The sequence below is a fragment of the Elephantulus edwardii genome, unplaced genomic scaffold (genome assembly GCF_000299155.1).
Source record: "Elephantulus edwardii isolate Elephantulus edwardi_28Jun2011 unplaced genomic scaffold, EleEdw1.0 scaffold00187, whole genome shotgun sequence".
NCBI classification, from domain to species: Eukaryota; Metazoa; Chordata; class Mammalia; order Macroscelidea; family Macroscelididae; genus Elephantulus; species Elephantulus edwardii.
The window spans coordinates 4531925-4551476 of record NW_006399937.1 but is presented as its reverse complement, the minus strand read 5'-3'; positions in this window follow the sequence as shown (position 1 = coordinate 4551476).

The window sequence follows — 19552 nt, the reverse complement described above, 5'->3', positions numbered from 1 at the left end:
GCCTAGTAGGTAAAGAACTGTGCTGCCAGCCCACAGACAGGGTTTAAATCCACCAGCTGTGGATATGAAAAAGAAGAGCAATCTCCTCCTATGGGATTTACAACCTGAACACCCACTGGAGCATTAACTATGAGTCTTTCTGACTCAACTGCTGTTGAGTTGAGTTTATATTGAGAACATTCAACAAATTATACTCTGACAATTTGTAATAGTCAGAGTCAAGTAAGTACATGATAATATTAATTAAAGGATTTCATGGAGTTAAAGCTTCATTTCCATAAAAATATTTATGCAAAACAAATTCTCACGGGAGAGACAGATATCTACTATTTAGATACAGGGCACTACGGACAGCTTATTTGTATCTATTGAGCTAAATGTAATGGGTCGATTTGAGGCAAGTAGTGAAGTATATCCCTAACCACTTCTATTTGATATTTTTCCTAATGCCTTCCCCAAACTAAGTATTTTGTATGGCTCATTTTTTCTCACATATTGTCTGAAAAAAAATGCTTCTAACTTGTTGTCCAAAATATTTCTCAGCTGTTGGATTAAATTTTAATGTAACAGTTCATTTAGAATTGTAGTCCTATTTAACGTCCTCATTTTTTTCAAGTATATTATGAGCATGTAGAGGTCAGAAAATATTTCAATAGAAGAATGGAGATGATTCTGCACTGATGATTTGTCCAGTTACTTGGACCTTCATTTCTACTCTGACTTGAGTCAGAGTGTAAATGGAGTTAAGTGATGTAATCATGTCCCTTCAGATTTTCCCTATGAATAGATTGTCCAAGGTCACACTGAGCACTTGCAGAGCCAGAGAAAACGAGAATGCATTTTAATAATTTTCTTCTCCTCCCACTAGAATATGAGTCCAGCTTATCCATGTGGCCATATTGGAACCATAAGACTATAAAACTGTTCCAATCCCAAAGACAATTCAAATCTACCAGCTGCTCCACAGGAGAAGGATGGACAATCCCCCACCACACAATTACTGCCTCTGAATATCTTCTGGAGGGCCAATTCCAAAACCATGGAGGGTCATGTCCAACGCTACAGCATAAACAACCGCAACAATCTTTGCTATATTGGGTTTAATAAATGTTAACCCTTACCAATATGAATTTTGTTCCTGACACTCAGCTGTAAGAAGACATTTTTGGTGATATTTTCCTTTTAGCAAGTTAAATAAGGTTGAATACTCATGAACAGCAGGATGAAAGGATGATAGAGTCTTAAGACTGGATTTGGCCACACTAGGCAGATCATGGTAACTTTCAATGCGTAGAGTACCAAATGTAGGAAGCGTCTATGGTGTATGGAGCAGAGCAGACATTCTGGTATTTAGTCTGTGGCCATTGCCTATTAGCTGCACAGTCAGTGCTGGTGCAACTCCTGGTCAGTCTCAAGGTTGTTGCTCCCAGTACTACCTGTCATAGGAGTCATCTCCACAGACCATATGCATACACTTGGAAGTGCTGGATAGAGTTATTGATGTCTGCTTTTCAAAGAATGTTTGCTAAGAGAAATAGTTCTCACTCAGTTGTTGCCATTGAGTCAGAACTGACTCACAACTAATCCTTCATCAGGTTTCCAAGGCGATGTTATAATTTTGCCATGCATATTATAAGGAGGAGATTGCCCATATTTTTCTCCCTCAGAGCCACTGGTAGATCAGAAGTCAGAAGAGTCACGACCTATGGCTTAGCAGTGCAACTTCTACTGACTATTCTCCCCGAAGTCCCTATAATTACTACTGTTATCATTTTATACCGTGTAGTTGAAACTAATTTGTAGCTGACCCTGGACCAGAATTTCAGAGGCAGTAAATTACAAGGAAGGCGATTTCCTGTCTTTCACCCCCAGAGCAGCCAGTGGATTTGAAGTGCATGTCTTTTTTTGTGTTGGCAGTTCAATTCCTTATCATGAAGCCAGCAGAGCTCCCACCACTTGCTATTAGCTAGAATAAACGTGGCAAAGAGGGATATACTTTCCTATCTTGTTTCATCTATTTTTATTAATTTGAAAATGTGTGCAGCTGCAATACTGGTGTTCTAAAGTTGAGTGATATAAAGTCCTCACTGTGAAAGAACTTAACAGTTTTGCAAAAGACCTAGAGAGGCCTGGAGTCAACAATAATGGTGTCAAGCAGGTTCCACGCCATCAAGCAGGTATGAATGAAGAATATGTGCAGCACTAAAGAGTTTGTGAAATGCACATCCATTCTGAGTAGGGAAGGCTGACATTTGGATTTGAAAGGTGAATGAGAGTAAGGCAGAGGGAGTGAGTAGCAATGGGCAGACATTTGGAAGTGCAAATAAATAGAAGAATGTGAGCCAAGTAGTAATGTTAGGAGCCATGCATAAGGAATGTTGAGTACCCTAATAGATTGAGCTCAATGTCAATTGGAAGAATCTTCTAGAAACCTTGGTAAGCAAAATCCATCAAACCCCAGAAAACATCACAAAACCAAATAAACAAAAAAAAAAAAAGGAAACGTAAAATAACTTTTATCTACAAAAGGAAAGCAGCTTTAATCTACAGAATGTCTAGATATATCAAATATATATTACTCTAGAGGGTGCTTGTTCAGACCAGAATTGTCTTCCATACTTTCTACCTCTCTTCTTCCCTTTTCTTTTAATTTAAATGATTCGTGTGCTTTTGTGATAGATATGTAAAGACAAAAATATATAGATCCTGGCTCTCTCACGGGGAAGAATACAGACTATTCCAAGTCTTTAGGAGGAAGGTTGTCATCAAAGAGTAACTCTCACTTTTGATCCAGCTGTTCCACTACTTGGAATCTATGTAAAAGGTACACCGCCAACAATGAAAATGTGTGTGTACAGAATATTTATTAAAGTATTTGTCAATAATTTTTCAATTATTTTAGAATACTGGTAACAATTTAAATATGCACACATTAGACAGTACTTTATAAAATTGTGCATGTACAAACATACAAATATACACATAGTGGGGAACACATTTGAGAACCAATGGTCTATGAGTACTTTTCAGGGCACATTGTTAAATGAAAATGCAAAGTGCAAAATAGTATCCAAACACTACCTTTCACTTAAGAAAAAAAAAAGTTTAAAAATGGCTATGCAAAAATACGTGTATATCTACAAAAGAAATATGGAAGGACAGATTAAAAATTAATGAGATCAGGTATGGACAGAAAGCAAAGTGAGGAAGAAGAAGAAAGACAAGGACACAGAGTAGTAGAGATGAGGTGAGAACAGCACTGCTTTTATTAAAACTTAGTTTAGCTCTGCCTTTTATATTCAGAGTTATGTTGCTTATATCAAAAAAGCAAAAGTTGTTGTTAGGTACCATCGAGTCATAGAGGACTCATAGTGACCCTATGAACAAAAGACCTGAACACTTGTATTACTTTCAATATTTCTCCAAGTTCATAGGGTTCCCGGAGGCAAGCTATTTTGGAAGTGGAAACCACTCCAGTTTCCAAGCTTGTTTTAATCGGGTAGCTCCACCAAACACTGTCCACCATAGGTAACCATTATCACATTTGACACATCAGTGTCACAGTGTTAAGCATCACAGCAACCTCGAGTTTCTCTGTACAACTAATGGACAGACCAGTGCTATACCACTTAGGAAAAGTGTTTGACAAAAACAATTAAAACCAGACCTGAGGGCCACAGATTAAAATCACCTACCTTTGGCTTGCTACCATAACTTTTTAAGTAAATAAATACTTTAAATTTGCTAGGATTAGGGAGAAATCCAAAGGGAATTAAAACAGTAATAAAAGAATATAAATAAAGTAATAAAGAAAAAGTAATAAAAGACATAGTAATAAAAGAATGGAAAATAATACAAACAATACTGCAATTGTTACTTATAATAACTGTAATGACTCAAATCACCACTTGAAGAATAAAAAAAAAAGAACTAACCCAAATAACTTCAGGAAAGAGTATGCTCACTGGCTATGTCAGACTCAAGGAAATAACAACAAAACACAAACAACCCACGTACTATAGTTAGGAGATTAATAGATTTACTTCCCACAGAGGTATGGAATAGTCATTGTGAAACTATTTGTAGTGTTGAACTATTGAGTAAAGAGTTAAATATCTTGGAGACCAGAAAGGAGGACTGGATTTCTAACTTATTTTGCACAGAACTTAGAAGTTAAATAGAGGTTAAATGTAGAATAAATTATTTGGGTTTAAATCAATGTGGAAAAACAAAGAAGGAAAGAAGGGAGGAAGGAGGTAAAAAGAACAGTGTTACTTTTTAATCTGTCAAACACAGGAACCTAACCCACTGCTACAGATCTCATTCTGATTCATAGTGCCCTTTCATTAGGTTTTTAAGACTGAAAATACTTACAAATGGAGACTTCCCATCTTTCTCTGTGGCTCTGTGGATTTGCTGCTATATTTAAACCATTTAGTTAGTAGCCCAACATTCAATGTATATGCCTTCAGAGCTCCTTTATAATCTATAGAATAAATAACTTCCCATAAGCCAATATTGAAATGAACAAATACTTGAATAAATATATTCATTAGAAAATAACTATACAATTAAAATATTATATTTGTATAAGTAGAAAATAATAAAGGTATTACATACACTTTCTGTCATAAAGCAATAACAATTGAAGAATAGGGATGGTTTGGACTAAGGAAATGTCCATTGTCACAGAGTGAAAATGGCTGTATTTTTTTTTTTCTCAAACCACAGAACAGGATGCATTCTTAAGATTATTGGAATAGGAGCTAAAGGTTATAAAATCCATAATTCACGGCAAGTCCATCAGAGATTTAAAGGCAGGATATCGGTAAATGAGAATTTGGCAAAATTAAGTCTATGGTACGTAGAGGGTTTTACATGTATGGTAAAAAGTATATGACATCCAGTTTATTGCAGGGTGATCTCTGACTGACAACACGGCAGGCTTTTCTGGTAAATGACCAGAATGCCTATGGTTTACAGCCTCAGAAACCCAGTGAGGGGACAGCTATGAGTCAGTTCTGGGCTTGATGATTTTGAGTTGATTAGTAAAATTTTGGGTTCTGATAAATAAAAGCCTGCATGTCTTCAGTTGTTTAAATCCACTAGCAGATCTGAAGGAGTAAAATAGGTAGTCTCCTCCTGGAAGACTTAGCTTTGAAAACCCAGGGGAGGGTTTGCTATGACTCAGCATTGACAGTAGTGAATTTTTTTTTAGTATCAATAGAGTTCTTTCCTTAATTAAGTCTGTTTCTAGTGGTCCAATTTAGCAGTTTAGATCATGCTGTGCCGCAGTTCCTTTCAAGCTACCACATCTTGAATCTCTTGTCGATAATGAAGACCCTTTGAGAATAGATTACATACCATTCATCTGTCAGATACCATTAATCTGCCAGAATCTAGCAATGCTACCCTTGGGGCATATCGCCAGGTCACTCATCAAGTTACGAGGAAGGCCACCTTTTAAAAATCCACCTTGGATTGCAGATTCATGTTAAGATTTCAAAATGGAATTAACATTCCACCCTTACACTGCCTTATTTACACATGATTGTGTGTCCGATTTTCTACTCTCACATATACAATTTTTTCCTAGAGAATTCCCTTTAATAAATACAGAAGAAATAAGAGTATAGAAAATCACCAGTGATCAAAAATAGTAAAAATTGATGTAGGCTGAGTCTACTAGTGGAGAGTGAAAACATTATTTGCAAAGTCTTAAAGTGTTACGCACAAAGTATAGCACCAGTGTTGATATTCTGTTTTCATAATTGTATACTTTTTATATAAAATATTAGCTAAAGGGAAGATGAGTGAAGAGGTGTGCATGGACTCTGAGTACAATATAAACCTAAAATTAGCTAAAGAAGAAACCATAGACCTTGGGGAAGGGGTTAAAGAATGACAAAAAAGCTCTAAGATTGAAAAACAAAACCTTCTGCTTAATTAATTGGGATCAGAGACTAGGCAGTAGAAGGAAGCAGAAAAAGATGAATTTGACTCTTGTGAATCCAGTTTGGACAAGATCAGCAGCTTAGCCTTTTATTAGAAATATTTATTTAGCATTGAGCTGCTTATTGGTCCTAGAGTATTTCAAGGGATGAGGAAAGTTCACTGTCTCCAAGTGAAGATGGACACAGAGGCTGTTAGAGAGGAATTAAATCTCTCCACTATTTCCTTTTTTTTTTTTTTTTAGATCCTGGATGTTTCCTACGTCCTTTTATTTTTTTTAAAAAAAGGGGGGGAGGGAAAGCTAATCCAAATTCAACTAAAATATAATGCACAAAATGACCTTATTACCAAATGAAAGAGTTGTCTGGCTCACTACATGTTTTCCTTTTCTCAAATTCTGTGCAACATCCAAGTTTTCAGTGAATTTCCAAAACCTAATTAAAAAAAAAAAGAAAGACTATTGCTTCTACAACTGAGTGAAAGTCGTGTATGTATGTGTTTATATGTGCATGTGTGTGCATAAAGTCATGCACAGAAGTATATACACAGTCGAACAGTAAGCACAAACATAATGAAAGGAAGCTATCTGAAGATAGAATGAAGGTTAAAGAATAATATGTATAGATGAGTTCTACCATGTAGCATTGCTGTGACTAGGAATGACTCAATGGCAATTGGTGGATTTTTATGTGTTGTTAATATGTGCCATTGAGTTGACTACTATTCATGACAGTCCTTGCACAATAGGTCTGAACCCTGCTCTTTCCTGAGCCAGTGACATTGTATATTATTGTTGTTAGGTGCTGTCAAGTCTTCTCTGACTCATAGAGAGCCAAAGAACAATAGGGAAACTGGCCCTATCCTGTACCATCACCACAATCTCTTTTACCATTGTTTCAGTCAGTGTGAAATTATATGTATATAAAATATTTACTAATATAAAATAAGTTTTAAGGATACATAAATGAAATTATTAATATTTACTTCTTAAATATCAGTGATATTAAGCATGAGGATTTTACAAAGTGAAAAACATTTCATTGTAGTTCAAGGTATCAGTATATTAAGGATAAAATATAACTCATAAGTCTGGGAAGCTCAGATGATTTGTTAGGATTCTAAACTATAAATGCTGCTGACGTAAGTAAGCCATCATCTGCATCGAGTATTTTTTGTTGAGTATCATCGAGTTCTTAGAAGCAGGAGTGGCATCCACTTATGTAAATAGCTTGCCTCTGTAAACCCTGTGAACCTGGAGGAAGGGTGAAAGTCACGCAGGTGTTGAGGACTTTTGTTCATAGGGTCTCTGTGAGTCACCTACGACTCGATGGCACTTAACAACATAGAGACCAGTTGGCTTACTGGGCCAAAAACAATGCAACCAAGCCAAAGGTGGGTGACTTTAATCCGCGGCCCTAAGGCCTGTTTTTCATTGTTTTTGGTGAAACATTCTTCTAGGTCGTATAGCCCTGGCGTGTCCACTTGCGGTACAGAAGTAACTTGTGGTCTCTGGGAAGCTGAACACTGTGACACTGATGTGTGAAATGCGATAATGGTCACCCATGGTGGACAGTGTTTGGTGGTGCTCCCAGTTAAAACAAGTTTGGAAGCAAGAGTGGCATCCACTGCTGTAAACAGCTTGCCTCCAGAAACCCTATGAACCTTGAGAAAGGATAAAAGTCACGCAAGCGTCGAGGACTTTCGTTCATAGGGTCACTATGAGTCGCCAACAAATCTATAGCACTTAACAACAACAACAACAACAACAACAACAATCATTGAGTTGAAACTGACTTATAGCTGATCTTCCAGCAAATTTTCAGAGACAGCAAATCACACTGAAGGAGATTATCTTTCTCTCTCTCATGGAGCAGATTCACATTGCAGTGCTTTCGAGATGGCAGCACAACTCCTTACCAATAAGCCATCAGAGTTCCCTCTTTATTGGTGATGATAGTAGTAAAAATTAGCATTTGTTCACAAAATTACCAGATAGTTGGGGGCATGCTTTATTTATACTTTTTAAATTTTGCAAAATCCTCTCAAAAATTCGAGCTCACTGCTGTGTATTCACTTCCGGTTCAGAGTAACCATCTACTGGTTTTCTAAGGTTGTTAATTGTAATGCAAGAAGGCTGCCGGTCTATTTTTCCATGGAACCACTAGTGGATTAAACTCCCAGAGATGTGTAATCTTTGGGTTACCAGGACACCTCACTCTGAACTATGCCACCAGAGTCACAGATAAGGGGCCTGAGATATTATCCAATAGAAACATACAATGAACTAGAACGGCAAGCTACATTTTATTGTTGTTGTGTTGCATACTATCAAGTTGAAATATACTCATAGCAGACCCTTCAGTGGGTTTTCAGAGACTAAATTGCAAAGGAGGAGATTACCCATTTTTCTCCTATGGAGCAGCTGGCGGATTTGAACTATATGCCTTGGTAATGGCAACCCAACTTTTGAGCACTCTACCTCCTAAGAAAAGGTAAATTTAATTTCTTAAAATTTTAATTTTTATTTATTTTAATAAAAGTTTACAGACTTTCAATTTCCATTCATTCATTGTTGCATATTTCCTCCCTGCCCATCCTTCCCCCCAGTTCACTTTTCTCTTTGAAAAGTAAAAATAAAAATTCTTTCATTATTATAAAATCCCCTCCAAACCACTCCCTCCCAGTCCACTCCACTGTGCAGCTTTCATTCTGCACGCTTGTCGTGACAATAGTACCTAATCATATATTCCTCCTAAACAGTTCTCTCCCTCATCTGTTTCAATGCAGTACACATTATTTATCCCCTGTTAGTTTTCCCCCAACTCCTATGTCAGTCCCACTTTACAATAGTAGCACTATGCAGTATTTGTCCTTTTGTGACTGAGATATTTCACTCATCATAATGTCCTCCAGGGTTACCCACTTTGTATAATTTTTCATGAGTTCCTTTCCCCCCCCAATGGAGCATAGTGTGAATATACCACAGCTTCCCTATCTATTCATTTGTTGATGGATACTTGGATTGTTTCCAACTCTTTGCTATAGTAAACAAAGCAGCAGTAGATATGGGTGTGCATTTATCTGTTTGGCTGGCAGTTCTGGTTTCTTTAGGGTATATTCCCAGTAGTGGAATTGCTGAGTCAAATGGTATTTGTATTCCCAACTTTTTGAGAAAGTACTATATACTGGCTTCCATAGTGGTTGCACCATATAACACTCCCACCAACAATGAACAAGGATTCCAGTTTCTCCGCAACCTTGTCAGCATTTTTTGTTTGCTATTCTGCTAAATTTTGCGGTTCTTACTGGGGTGAGATAATATCTCATAGTTGTTTTGATTTGCATCTCTCTTAGAGCTAGAGATTTGGAATATTTCTTCATGCGTTTGTTCTCCAACTGAATGTCTTCTTTGGTGAAGTGTCTGTTCATATCCTGTGCCGATTTTTCAATTGGATTGTTTACCTTTATCTTGTTGTAATGCTCGAGTATTTTATAAATTCTAGATATAAGTCCCTTATCAGACATGTCATTACCGAGTATTTTTTTCCCAATGTGTAATCTCCCTTTCTACCCTGTTGGAGAAGTTTTTGGATGTGATAAGGATTTTATTCTCTCCTGGTTGTAGGTCTTTCAGGATGCTTGGATGACTGTAAATTTAATTTTAATAATATTTATTATGTAAGCTAATTTTCTAAAATCTCATTTTGCATGCAAGCATCATACATTATTAATGAACTGTTTTACATTAAGTTTTATACTTTCATTGCTGTTGAGTCAGAACCAACTAATAGCTGAACCTCCATTAAGTTTCTAAGGCTATAAATCATACAGGAGATTAGAGATCTGATTGTCATTGGAAGTAGATGATCTATACTTAAATTTTACTAGTTAGAGTTAAAATGGTAACTTTAAATGCCTGGGTTGTTCGAAATATCAGAATTATCTAATCAATGACTGGTATATGTAATCTTAAAATAAAATTTTAATTAAAAAATTAAAGAAAGCAAAAAAATCCATTGCTTTAGTCATGCCAGCCATATTTCAAGTGTTCAATATCAACTCATGCCTAATGGTTGTTATATTGAACAATGTCAGTTTAGAAAATTAAAATTAATTACCTCAAACCTTGGAATTCCTCAGAAGTGGAACTTACAGTTAAATGATTTTACACCATTTAGAATTTTAAGTTAAAATTGTAGCTTCTGGAATGAAGTTTTTGCTTACTGGAAGTCGTGTGATAGTGAGAGGTTACCGTTGTGCCCTGCGTTTTCTTTATAATTATACTTGGGCAGATTGACTTGAAGGCCTAAAACCAGTTGTCCATTGTCAGGCAGCCTGCTTGTAAGCTGGGAGGAGGCAGGCCTTCAGAGATTAGCTAGCAAGCACACTTCAGGCAAAAATGCTAATGAACTTCTTACTTAATCTTCATCATTACCAAAATGAAATACAAAAAATGCAAATAATCAGCAAAAATCTCCTATTTTTCTCTAGAGGCTTGGTCTGTTTTAACCAACTTTGCTAGTTGTACTTCATTAAGTCTGAGTTGTTTGTCCTTGTCGTAGCGCCTTTAATTTTGTTTTTGTACATTTGGGGGCTCTTTCATGTTAAAGAAACCAAAAGCTATTAGACTGCACCTCTCAAGGGACTTACATTGATCTCCCCACGAGGAGGTTTCACTTCTAAAACAAGGGAAATGTAGACAAAATCCTTTGATTGGCAGGAGAAATTGCCACGGATTTGAGTTTTTACCCTTCAGCTTCACTAGAGAATCATTTTGATGTTCCATGTTTTCAGTAATAATAATAATGTAAAGAAAGGAATTCTCACAAACCTAAGGGTTTTATTTCTTACTAGTGGTCTGTTACAGACATAGTTTCCTGATACAATACTTGCTTATAAGTGCTTTGCATTTTGACAAAAATTGTTGCTAAAGAAAAAAGCAAGAAAGAATTGCATTGGGCTGTATTTGTTGATCAAAGCAAAAAAAAAACCAAAACGGTTTCTCGACTTTGACCATTGCTCAGATGGTGGATAATTGTGTTTGTTAGTACAGCGAGAAGAAAAAGAGAAAAAGAAGACAAATGGAATGATATGCTAGCAATTTTAGTTAATTTCATAATAACTTAATCTATGTCAGACGAAGTAAAATAAATCACAACCTAAAAGGAAATGACTTTTTAAATGAAAATTGTTCAGGCATGTCATTTACAGTGTGTGTGTGTGTGTGTGTGTGTGTGTGTGTGTGTGTGTGTGTTGATACTTCAGATAGAAAGGACGTGCAATAGGAGGGGGAAAAAAGAATAATGAATATTAAAAAGCTGTAGTCATTTTCTAAGCTAGTGTTATGTTTTTCTCTTTAATTTTCTATATGAAATGTTGGATGCAAATTATATGGGATAAAATAATTGTTCTCACCCTGAACTACAGTCACAGTATGACCTATTGGGTTTGCTCTATTTACTGTGTCTGCTGCATAATTATGAAGACTTAGCTTCTCTCCCAAATAGTTACAGATGTGGGAGAAAAATAAATTACTTTTGCATGCTAGCCTGGGAAGTCGTGCTGTTGTAATATAATGTAATCGGCCATGAACAAAAGAAAGTTATTATATTCATTTATACTAGTTTGAAAGCTAGAGAAATGTATTCTATTATTTGAGACTGAAAAGTTGAAGTGCTGCCATTGATGGTATTTTCCACGATCATCTAGCTTTACCCTGAAGGTCATCTTCCTAAAATGGGAATAATTTTAGTCATTTCTTTTACTTAAGATATAAATTAGAAGAGCGGGCACCAAATGTTTGAAGACATAAGGAAGAGGGGTGAGATTTGTTTTGCGTGACTCTTAAGTGGGGGCAAATATTATCTACAAAGGCAGTGAGAGACAGATTATATTTGAATTTAAATGCTTCTTGCCAAAACTATCCAAGAACAGTAAGGACTTCCTTGAAAGCTGAAGAATTCTAGTGACTTTTGCCTTCTTTATGTATGTGTCCTTCAAGTCTAGAAATACCCAGAAATTAGATATTGTTGATTACAGATACTCAGAAATTTCATTGTTGTTAGATGCCATCAAGTCTACTACGGTGCATAGAGACCTTACAAATAATGGACCTGATCCTTGCCCTATCCTGTGCCATATGTATCATCTCTAACATACTTGAGACCATTGATACAGACACTGTGTCAATTCATCTCCTTGAGGGTCTTTCTTTCTTTTACTGACTCTCTACCTTTCTAACACTACCTCCCCTGAAATCATATCCAAATAATGTGGGATGAAGTGCCACTAAGGAGCACGTTGGTTGCTTTTTTCCCAGACATTTGTTTGTGTGGCGATCCATAAGATATTCCATACTCTTCTCCAACACCACAACTTGAAAAGATGAATTTTTCTATCGTTAATTCTTTAAATTGACATTATTACTCTTTAACACGTTGGAGAAGTCCTTGGCAGCAGATTTTCCAGATTTGGTTTTTATTTACTATTGGTACAAAGGGTGTTGATTATAGATCTACGTAAGCTGATTTATTAACAAATTTAGTCTTTTCTCCATCTGTCATGATGTTGTCTTTGGTCCAGTGATGAGCATTTTTCTTAACAAGTATTCAGAAATTAGACAGGTAGGTTAAACAAGCTCTAAAATTGTTTCTCAGTCAACTTAGAAACCCATGGAATCAACTCTTTGGAGAAAGCCTGTGCTTAGCATCTTAAAGTAATTGATATTCAAAGAAATGAATATGCGGGGTTAACAGGAAGACTTCTCTATTTAGAAAAACAAGAGGAGAGGAAATTTTAGACCGGATACAATGGAGTTTTTATAAGAAAAGAAGGCCTAAAGTGGAAACGTCACTACTGACTAATCTTAACATGATAAATTCATGCTGTCTCTTCCTGAAACGACTGAGATCTGCTAGTTGGTGCTGGTGGCCTGACCACCATTCACTCCTTTGCACAATTCTTCAGGCAGTAGCCTACATGGAGGTTTTAGATTAATCTGGGTACCCCTCCCCCAAACTACTCAGAAAATGCTAAGATTTTTGAATTGTGCCCTAGTAAGTAACAGATATTGCCTAAAGTTTTGTAAGATCAATTCTGAGATAGATTATGGTAAACAGATGTTTTTGTCCCAGAGGGGAATTGGGTAACTTCGTTGCTTTTACATCTTCACATTATTACGTTGTACCTGTTTTTGGAGTACATCTCACCGTGAATTGGTGAGTTTTGTGGATTATTCTATAGACTCAGGAATCTGTTGGTTTTGGCCTCACTTTTTTGCTCTGTGGTGTTTTTAAAAAAATAATAAAAATATGATAAAATTGTGAATAATTTACAGAGATATCAGGACTTTGGGAAATTCTTCTTGCCACTATATCCCAATTTGTATTTCTTAGAAAAGAGAACGATGATATGTTTCCCCACTTACAATGCGGTAATACAATTACATACAGTGTGACTTTGTGTGAGAGATAGTGATCCTTTCCTAAGCTTTAGATAAGTAAACAACTCTTCAATATGAAAATAGCCAGGTATTTTGCTCTTCATCTGAAATGAGGAAAGAACAGAAGGAAGGTATTTTAAGCTATTATTATAGACTGATAATGCTTCCCACTGTAAATGTGGGTTGAAATTCTTTCTCCTCTAACTATCAATATGACACTATTTGAAAAAAGTTTTTGTTATTGTAAGGCTACTCCACACCAATCTAGAGTAGTTCCTAAATATTTATCACTTTTGTGTTATGAAAACAAAGACCTAGTTAAGAGTCAACAAGGAACACCAACGAATGCCAAAGACCACCAGCAGACATCTGAAACTAGGAGAGACCATTGTAGGAATTGATACAGCCAAGACTCTGATTCTTTTAACCTCCAAGTCAATTTCTCTTCTTGAAAGCCACTTATTTGAGTGTTTCTGCGATGGCAGCCCTTGTTAGAACAATTGCACTGCACAAAGAAGTGAGTAAACCGTGCATGTTAGAGAACCAAAATGTGAAACTATCAACTGTGGAAGTGTGTGGTTTTTTTCCCCAAGAAAGAGTTAATGGCTCAGTATGTTCTTATCTGATAACACTCTGATTCACTTCCTTAATCATATCCACTGAAATTTATTTTAGTCAGTCATAGCAGTATATTAAGTAATTAAGACAGTTATCTTCCCTGTCCAGGGCAACTGCTCAGGTGGAAGCAGGCACATTTCCTAGAGAAGTAGTCTCCAGACCTGCTGGTAACATCTAGTCTGGTTGCCTGAGCTTTTGGTGAGCCCTTCATTCACCTAAAGCTTGCAGGTGTTCCCTCGGTCAGGATTCTCCTGGAGCCAGAATTCCCCTCTGCAGTCCCAACCAGGTATGCTCACCTTCAAAATTAAGTCACCTCAATTTTAAGAGGTTTATCTGTTTTCCTCAAACACTGGTCACTCAGCAGAGGCCCACTTTGGATCAGTGTTTGGTTGAGTGGGATGTGTACAAGTGTACAGCTTGGCCTCAAGGTGGTATCAGGGGAGAAGCAACAGCAGTGCAAACAGCCAAGAGTAAAGGCAGCTGGCAGTCACAAAAGGGCAAACATTTTATGAGACTACTACTGTAAAAATTCAAGGAAAGATTTACACAGAGTCTGTTCCCAGTTTCTCAAGGTTGCAAAAATCTATTTCTAGAATATAATTTCACAGAAGTGACTGAGTCTTATTATTGTTGTTATTTTGTATTGTTGAGTCAGAACTAAGCTATAGCTGATCCACCAAAAGGTTTTCCGAAGTAATAAATCACATGGGAGGAGATTGTCCATCCTTCTCCCATGGAACAGCTCGTGGATTTGAACCACATGCCTTTGGGTTGGCAGTGAAGCTCCTTATCACTACGTCACTATATGTTAAGTAAATGACTTAAGTAATCGTATTCTGTTGCCTCCAGAAATCCTATGAACCTGTAGAAAGGATGAAAGTTATACAAGTGTTCAGGTCTTTCAAGGGTCGCTATGAGTCACCTAGGACTTGATGGCACTTAAAAACAGCAGCAATCGTGTTCTAAGTCATATATGCTAAGTATTATTTTCTTGTGGATTTATCTAAATATCATGCTTTTATATATTTGTTTGCTTTGTTTACAAATTGTTGATATTACTGTTTTCCAAAGGGAGCTATTTTGTGTGTACTTTCTTAGTTATTTAGATTTTTAGATCCTTGGTGAAGTGGTAGTGTTTGACCCTTCACTTGATTGTTATTGGGTGCTGTCCAATTGATCCTTACTCATTAACAATTCTATGGACAGATTTGAACTGACCCATAGGGTTCTTTGGTTATAAACTTTATGGAAAAAGATTTTCTTCCCATAGGATTACTGGATTAATTTAAACTGTCAACTTTAAGGTAGTAGCTGAGTATTTAACATTTGTGACACTAAATTTCCTTAATCTCTGTTTGCTAACCCTGGTGAGCATCTCTGGGGTTAAGTATGCTTATAAAGGGTTAATTTTACTTATACATTTAAAAATAAACTTATTGTTGTTATTAAGTGTTGTCAAGTCATAGACCACTCATAGCGACCCTATGAACAAAGACCTGAACACTTGATAGAGCTTTCATTGTTTCTCCAAGTTCATAGAGCTTTTGGAGGCAAGCTATTTCGAAAGTGGATGCCACTCCTGCTTCCAAGTTTGTTTTAATTGGTGAGCTCCACCAACAGCCTTCTGAAATAAAGTCAGTAATGTAATGAACTAAGAGCACTCTAATAGCCTGGTGGTAAGGGGTTGTGCTGTCAAGTCAGAGGCACACAGTTTGAGTCCACTGGCTGCTCCTTGAGAGAAAGTTGAACAATTTCCTTACATGCAAGTAAGTCTCTAAAAATCCATGGAAGGGTCAGCTTTGTGTTGATTCTGACTTGCCAACCTTTAAGAACAGTATAAAGAATAATCTGAAATTTGACATTGAAGATTTTCATGCTCATGTCAGAATATACTTCTGGGATGGATAGACATTTTTAAAAGTCATCTGTCATTTATATTTGGAAAGTTTAAAATTATTTAAACAGGAAATTGTTATGTTTAGAAGAGTTTAAAAATGTTTAACCATGAGTTAAAACATAGATGGAAATATTCATCCTGATTCTTTCAGTTTATCATTTGAGATTTCCAGTTGAAATACAATTTGGCAAATCTGAAATATAATTACTGGAAATGTACTCACATTTGGAAAATTTAAAATGTAAGCTTGCCCTCAGAATTCAAACACGGGACTTATTTTAAAGTAAATAATATCCTTTGAACGAATTACTAATTAACTGGTTGTAAGTACTTGAACAACACTTTTTACCAGCTACTGTTCTTTATATATGTTCTTTCAGAGGACTCATGTGAGAAGATATCATTATTAATTAAAGCAACACACTTTCTTGCAATTGGTGAAGCCAAGCCATGTGACTGGTACTAGTTATTAATGGATCCTGGTGGCACAACAATTAAGTACTGAGTTGCTAATTGAAAGAGTGACAGTTTGAATCACCCATCAGTTCCTTGGAAGAAAGACCTAGCAGTCTGCTTTGTCAAGATTATAGCCTTTAAAACCCAATAGAGCAGTTCTTATCTATCGTGTGAGTTGGGACCGACTCATAGCTGACTCTCCAGCAGGTGTTCACAAACTACAAATCTTATGGGAGAAGATTTCTCATCTTTCTCCAATGGTCTGCTGACAGATTCAAACTACAAGAGAGATGCCCCCTTTGCATTAGCAGTGTAACTTCCTACAGATGTACCACCAGAGCTCCCTCCTGGGGTCACTAAAATTCAGAATTGACCTCATGGCAACCAGCTAGTGGTGAAAGATTAAAAAGAGAGCATGTTGGTTTCCCAGCCTGGTTGATCTGCAAGTCAAATCCACCAATAACACCACAAAAGAATAAATAAGACAGTCTCCTCCCATTAGCCTTTATAGCCTAGGAAACCCATTGTAGGACCTTTATGCATCAGAATTAAATTGACAGCAGTGTTATTTTGTTGAGTTGTGTTTGTTTGTTGTTTTAAACAAAGAATGGGAGAGCAGGGGAAAGGAAAGCCCCAGTTTGGGTAAGCACTTTTAAATTGCCTTTTCTTTATACAGTGATAGAGTTCGAAACAGAAAGAAAAGTCAACTCATCTTCATTTGCAGTATACCTGCTTTAATTAACCTTGCATTTCCACTTTGATAGTTTTTTGGGGAGGTAAGAAAAGAACTCTCTGGGATATAAATTGACCTTGCCTTCCTACACATGCATATGGAAATACCATGCAGTGACTTTACAATTAATATTGATTGAATGTCAGAAGCACAACATTGATTGCAGTGGAAAAAAGACTGGGGGCGGGGGGAGACCGTCTGAAATTTTCATTTGGAATATATGAAAGTGCAAGTTCTAATTATTGACTTATGTAGAAGTATTGAAAATATGTGCTGAGGCCTGTGATAATCCACTGCTCATTTGCTATCGAGGCAGCTTTTTCTTACCACTTTAATTATACCTTATATATTTCTTACTACAGAGAAGAAAATGTTTGCACTGTAAGTAATAAAGTTATTCACTTTAAATCTTTACAAATCTGTATGTGGATATAGATAGATGATAGATAGATAGATAGATAGATAGATAGATAGATAGATAGATAGAAAGATATCTATAGATATCTATATAGATATATATATGTGTGTGTATATATGTGTATGCGTATACAGATGTCTCTCTCTCTGATATATTGATATAGATATAGATAGAGATAGAGAGATATATAGATATAGATAGGCATAGAGAGAGAGTTGCTATGTGTCCTCGAGTCACCTGTGACTCATAGCAGTCCTATGTACAACAGCTCTAAAGCCTGCCTTGTTCTGAGTCAATCTCACTGATTCTGACATACCAACCCCAATTGCCCCAGTTACTGTATTACTCCATCTTGTCTGGGTCTTCCTCTCCTGCACTGCCTATCTACCCTTCTAAGCATGATGTCCTTCCTTCTCCAAGGATCGTTCCCTCCTGGCCATGTGCCCAGAGTATGTGGGACAGGATTTCAAAATCCTAGCGTCCAAGGAGAGACTTGATTTCACCACCTGTAAGACAGACCTATTTGTTTTCTTGGCAGTGCATGGTATGTTCAAGACTCTTCTACAACACCACAACTTGAAGGCATCTATTCTTCTTCTGTCATTTTTAGTCATCAGCCTGCTCTTGGATGCATATTGTTAGCTGTCATGTCAGCTCTGAACCTGTGCCATTCTCTTGCACAGCAGGATAGAATGCTGTCATTCGCACATCATCCAGTGATTATTTGCAAATAGGGCTTCTCTGATCCAGAGGGTTTTCACTGTCTGATTTTATGATGTAGATCACCATGCTTTTCTTATGATTCTGTCCATTGATCTGTTAAACAACATAGTAACACCAGTCCTCCACTAAAAGATGAGTAGTGGCTAGGCTGCATAAAATTGGGTCTCCCACATGGAAGGTGAGTGTTCTACCGCTGGAACCACTTAGTGGTTAGAGAACGTGGACCTTTTAGTGACATTTACATTCTTCTAGTGTGTAACCACTTTTATTCTCTTTGTCTTTATTCTTCCTTCCACATTTATATATATATTCCCTACGTCTTAATTCCTATTTGAAAGTTTAAGTTGATGTTTTTACTTAAATCAAAAAGGCAGTTTTTATTTTAGGACATGATCTTTTTGTGTGAGGGGTCAGTGTCCAAGATGGTTCTGTCACCAAACGATTAGCCAACCTTACTTCTAGCAGCACACACAAAAAATATTATTGATTTATAATACTATTCTGTATCCTCATACAAGTTAGCCTTTTCTGACAAGAGGCCATGAACTTTCATAGTGAAGCTACTACAGACATTCGAGCATGTTTTATGACCAAACAGTCTTGGGCTAACAATGACCACAGGGACATCCAATTAACAGATTTATTCATTTGGGCCCTATTTACACTTCTGCTGTCAACTTTAATTACTTATTTCTGAAATAAAAAAAAATAACCAACCAAAAACAACTTTGGCCTTCTCAGTGGTCTCCAGTGCCTGTCAGAGAATGATAATCTGTTTGAATCTCCTCAGCTATATTAGAATTTTCACAGGTCAGCCATCTGGTTGTAGGAATCAAAGCTCAATCAATATTTATACATAGAAAATGACAATTCCTGAGAAAGAGATGGCTTCAACTTAAGTGAATGCATGGGTAACGTTTATAGGGGAATTATGACCATGACCACGACTTGTGAATTACTTGATAATGATTATCCTATTCTGTGCACGTTTTAATCTTTAACAGCAAAGAGGCGCTATGCTTTAAAACTCATAGGGCATGAAACTTGTGCTAGGACAAGTTGAAGAAGAGAAAAAATAGAGTGTCAGGTGATATCGATGCCGACGACCAGCTCACATGACAGAGTATCTGCAGACTGCTTACCTCATGACTAGTCGCACAGCTAAGTGTGAATAAAATCACCATAATTACAAAAATACCAAAACCCCGAAAGCTTTATTTTATATCAATATCTTTATATATGTGTATGCATTTGTTGTGAATTGCTCTGCTAACCCAAAGACCACATCTCTCAAGCAGTTTAAATCCATAAAAA